Source organism: Helianthus annuus, chromosome 7 (assembly GCF_002127325.2).
Source record: "Helianthus annuus cultivar XRQ/B chromosome 7, HanXRQr2.0-SUNRISE, whole genome shotgun sequence".
NCBI lineage: Eukaryota > Viridiplantae > Streptophyta > Magnoliopsida > Asterales > Asteraceae > Helianthus > Helianthus annuus.
In genome coordinates this window covers 2954909-2960374 of record NC_035439.2, presented here as the reverse complement: position 1 = coordinate 2960374, position 5466 = coordinate 2954909, and the positions used below count along the sequence as shown (strand labels likewise).

Below are 5466 nucleotides of genomic sequence, written 5' to 3'. Positions count from 1 at the left end.
CATTTAGCCATCATTTTTCACACAATTTGCACCATTTAGCCATGATATTGCCACCATTTAGCCACCATTTTTTACACAATTACAACCATTTGCTACCATTTATTTGGTACCATACTGATTACTGGAATATTGGTTTTAATTGGTTTTTTAATTCAGATTTCTTTTCTCCTTGCTATTTTCATCAAAATTACATATCAATAAAACAAAAAATAATATAAAAAAGTCTAATAAAATCCCATAATTATATAAAGCATCTTGTTTTCAAAAGCATATAAAAAATACCAACTAAAATATAAACCAATTAAAATTATCCTAATAAGATAAACATCTAGACATTCAAAATCAAGTGCTTATAGCCTATTTTCGAACTGTAGCTGTTAACATAGCTTCAATTTGTGACATCGTGATCAAGCAACGCATCTTTATCCACCTTATCTTTTTCTTTGTCAGCCAACAACCCCGCAATAATTCCATTGAACCTTTCTTTTTCTTCATCTTTTTCCTTAACGAGCTCCTTGATAACTAAGTTCAACTTTTCAATCTACAAAATAACCAATGAATAGAATCAAGAAATCAGAATTAACGAAAACTAATAATGGGTCAAATTGGTTGCAAAGAAAACAAAATACAACTGTGAGCTACAATTCAAGTGCTAGAAGCTAGATAGCATGTTCCAGTTTGTTTACATATTAAAAAGGAAATTATACCTAATTTTAAAAACATTTTTTTTGTGTGAAACAACCCGTAAAGAAGGTGTAATCAAATTATTATGAAATTCCTTAACGATCTCACTAATTTAAGAGCATCAAACCTAACAATAAAAAACAAGCATCTCAAACCAAACAAACATAATAACAGTGGGAAACGACTTAAATGCACAAAAGTTACTAGTCTAAAAGGATTAAAAATACCTCAGTGTCTTCTCTGCTATGTACACACGGGTCACTATCATTGCCTAACCCGTACACTTTTCCTTTCTTCTTGCCCTCAGCTCGTCACCACAAGTCTTCGTCAAATTTTGGATGTTTGTTACGTTCTTTCCCATACTTCTCCTCAAGAAAACCTTCATATTTAACCTAATGGGATAAACACATAATTATATTATACAAATTTCATTGTAATAAACTTCGTGTTTTTAATTTTGAAATACTTTGTTCAGATTTACTAATCAATTGACTTACCCAAGTCTCCTCTGCCCTAGCATCAACTCATACAAGATTTTCTTCTTGAGCGTCCCCTGCCGAATCAACGTCCAAAAGTAGTGAACTGCTACAACTTAGATCTTTATCCAATGGTCGACTTCCTTTCCTGCAGTGTGCTTGCTTCCACGCTTCACGAACCGTCAATTCACGCCCAAGTTTCCTTTTCTGTAGAATTTGGAAGTTAATAAAAATGATAATATTGACATGATATATATATATATAATAAAAGAGCGAAATTAACAATTTTTACCGCTTTTCTTTTCAGGGTCACATAGGATTGGGATCCTAGTGTATGTTTGCCGCCAGTTGCCCTACTTCTAATGTCTTTGTTTCTTAAAGACTTTGCTTTCCACTTAGGTGTGTTCCAGTGGTCAAGCATTTGTTTCCATATCTCAGATCTTATCCATGTTGGTTTAAAGTCAATAACATCGGTCATATCGTCTCCAACATTTTTACCTTGTTCCTTCGCCTTAGCTTTAGCTTCATTCCGTACGTTACGCAACAAAGTGGGGAATTTACCAGCAATGCACTTCTCCCAGCACCTATGAATTTGTGCATGGTTTTTATCCTCCCACTGATAATACATCTATGAAGAAAAAAAAATAAATAAATTCACATACAAAATGTTCCAACAAGTTAAATAAAAATTGTCTAAGTGGTGATGTTAAATAAATTAACATCACCACCACCTCGCCCAACTCCTCGATCACCCGCTTGACCACTACTTTGTCGGTTACCTATACGACCACCTCGCCCAACTCCTTGATCACCCGCTTGACCACTACTTTGATTGTTACCTATACCACTACGTCGCCCAACTACTCGATCACCCGCTTGATCACCACTTCGCACATAAACTCGACCACCACAACGGCAAACCTCTTGAGTAGTAGCTAGACGGCTACCTTGACTACTACCTCGTACAATACCTCGTCCACCAGCTTGACCAACTTCTTGCCCAACACCTCGACCACCAGCTGCAACACTACCTCGATCCATAGTTCGTGCCATGATATCTGCAACAAAAGCAACAATAAATATTTAGAAAAAAAAAACATTTGATAACATAAATTAGTTACAATCACTTTGAATGTTAGACAACTAATTAGCAAGCAAAAATTGGACAACTAATTAGAATCCGTTTCAGTTAGACGACACTAATAAGAATTTTTTCTATCCATAAGCAACATTGGACAACTAATTTTGTACTTAGAATCCGTTTAAAAAATTACTGGTGAGGTATAGTTTTTTTTTTTTTGGGGGGGGGGGGGGGGGGGTGGGGGGTTTAGGTTTTTGGGTGGTGGTGGGGTGGGTGTTTAGCTTTTGGGTGGTGGTGTAGTGGGTTTAGGTGTTAGGTAACGATGCAAAATGGGTTGTTCGAGCGTGGTATTAGCTATATATATTAGTTTAAAATCAGTATCATGAACACCCCATATAACAAGAATTGATCATCTCATATAAACATTCAAACTTGAGCTTAAAAACCACATATATATTAGTTTAAAATCAATAAAACAACATGGCAAACGGGTCGGTTCGGTTCGGGTCATGGGTCGAAACGGGTTCGGGTCGGAACGGGTTCGGTCGAAACGGGTTCGGGTCAGAATGGGTTTTTTTTATTTTTTATTTTTTGAATTTTTAGATTTTTTTGATTTTTTTTGATTTTTTAATTTTTTTATTTATATATATTTTTGGCCTATCATGCCCAAATCCATCTTTAAAAAACCCATCTTGACCTTAAATCCCTTATAAGTTTAGGAGCCTCATCACATAAAGAATTAATTCTTTGAATAAAGAAGGTTTGTAACAGCTAGTTGGAGTTCCTATTATACCCCTTGTCACCGGCTGGTATCAAATGAGGTGTTTGTTATATAAAATAAAGGAATTTGGGCCAACTGCATGGTTCCACTGTTACATATGATGCAATACTTGAATAGGTTCCACTAAATGGATGAGCGCACTGTGGATGAAATATGCGACCGATTAAGACCTGTTATCTGCATATCCGGAACTTGTTCTGTGGCGAGGAGCTGCTGACATGGGCGCTGGACACGTTCAACCGACATCCTACCATTATCTACCGACATCCGCCTTAGGTTGTCTTTCGCTTAGACACGCTTAATAAACGCTTTTTAAAACTAACATATAGTATAATCAGAAAACTAATTATTTAATATGTTTTTTCATGTAATATATTACTCTATATCTATTGTCTAGTTAATTCGACTCGTTTTCTAATGCTTTAGCAGTCCGTGGGCTGCATTTTAAATACTCGACCCAACCTGTTTTCTAATACTTTAGCAGCCCATCGCCTGCAATTTAAATATTCGAACCAAGGACACGTCCTTTTCGATCTGTTTTCAGTTTCAATATTTCTGTTAATTTGACCCGTTTTCCTGTGGCGTGTATTTTAAAAGTTCAGTTGGTCCGTCTAAGATACCTGTGACCTGGATTTCAGATATTCGACTCACACGCTAGGACATGTCCCAATCAACCCGTTTCTAATGCTGAAAAACTTAAGTCTAAATATTTCTGTTATCAATACTTGAGCAACCGGTGGCATGAATTATAAAAACTTCAGTTGGTCACGAAACCCATATGGGCTGTGCAATTCAAGCTTTTTGAGACGTGGGTCGTATTACGGGTGTTCACGGTTCGACTTAAAACCGTGAAACCGCCCAAACCGGTCATCCGTTTGGTTCTATCGTCGGTTTTTTCTCTAAACTTCCGGTCGGTCGACTTCAAAAATTTCAAACCGTAGTGAACGGTTGGGTTCACGGTTTGTACCCAAAACCAGTCGTATAAAACCGAACCGGACCATAAAATTTGAGTATAATTTAAGTTTGTAAATATTTTAAATTACACTTATTTAACTAATTATATTTTTATATTGTGTTTAACTAAAATAAATTGAACCATTACTAGTTTGGTTAAAATAAAAGTTCAGCCTACAATCTAAGATTCTAAGCCCCAGTTAATATTTTTTAACCATGATAAAAATTCAAAACTATCGAAACCCTGCTCGCCTGTAGCATTTATATCCAACGCTTATATGAGGTTCCATCTAACTTTTAACCCTTCTATATGTTTTTTTAGATTAGTTAATGATCAGATCATAGCAAGACTTTATGTTTATTATATGTAATATCAGTTAAATAGAATGTGTACATTCATATCAACACTTTCTGTTTGTTTTATGTGTAATAGTTTATGTAATGGTTTAATCCTTTGTATTTTTATTCATGTATTTTATATGGGTTCAATAAAGCCTAAACCGTGTAACCAAACCGTTAGTTACGGTTCGGTATTTAATATTAAAAAATCGTTACAAAGGATTCTTATTTCAGTGAATTAACCAAACATACAAACGTACGCGCATCTGCAGCCGCGCGACACACGTTGTGTTTCTGAAGCCGCGCGCTGCAGCGTTACGGCAGTCGCACCCGTTTAGTCTGCCTGCAGCCGTGCACGTTGCATTTGGTCGCTGCGTCTGCCTCCAAACCCTTACTATCCTCATATATTGAAAGTTAAATATGTGTACCTTAAGCTAAATGTGAGGTATTTTTATTATCGGTCAACTAGCACATGAATACACATCAACTTAACAATATCAAAACCCCTATCTGATCAATCACAAACCCTATCATCTGAACATTCAATAATCCATAAAACAAACACTCAAAATCATGAATTAAAGTTACCTGTCAATCAGAAGCATAAACAGAACGTCAATCCCGCAGCAGCAACTGGAAAATAAATCAAGAATCTTTAGCCGTAGGCACTGAGCTGTTGGCGTTTGGTAATGCATAGGATATATAAATAAGTCATAGGAACAAGAATCATACCTTGTGCAGAAGTTCATTCTTTGATTCAGGCTTTGATGGAATGATGTATAAGGGTGAATAATATTCAATCAAAACCCTAATTAGTGGAGAGGCCGGTTATGTGAGTTAATTGTGGATAAAATATGGCGCCATAAATAAAAATAATCACGCTCAAAATTTCATGGTCACTAATACGGTGGCAATTCAACCCTAGCAATTCTAAAAAAAGAGCGGACTTGATAAAAAAATGGCCCGCCATATTAAATTATAATGTTGCTACCATTCTCACGGTCACAATTACGAAAATCTAGCCCACTAATTTTGTTTGGCACGATTTTAAGACCAAATATAAAATAAGGGCAATTTCTTTACCACGAATTTGTGATGGGAAATAAATGGTGGCAAAATTTACTACCACTTAGCTACCGTATCCTATAAGC

The 5466-nt window shown here is 35.9% G+C and overlaps 1 long non-coding RNA gene across 3 annotated transcripts; it reads right to left on the bottom strand.

Moving 5' to 3' along the window:
* Positions 1-258: 258 nt before the first annotated feature.
* LOC110867586 lies at positions 259-5247 on the bottom strand. Of its 3 annotated transcripts, none has more exons than XR_004863145.1 (7): positions 5048-5247; positions 4904-4948; positions 1823-2218; positions 1453-1744; positions 1182-1367; positions 912-1076; positions 259-541 (listed from the first exon to the last, which is right to left on the bottom strand). It is a non-coding gene; the product is annotated as an uncharacterized LOC110867586 (long non-coding RNA). The 3 variants fall into 3 exon arrangements; XR_002551693.2 differs by having other exon boundaries at positions 1453-1788; positions 1940-2218; XR_002551692.2 differs by having other exon boundaries at positions 1453-2218.
* Positions 5248-5466: the final 219 nt, after the last annotated feature.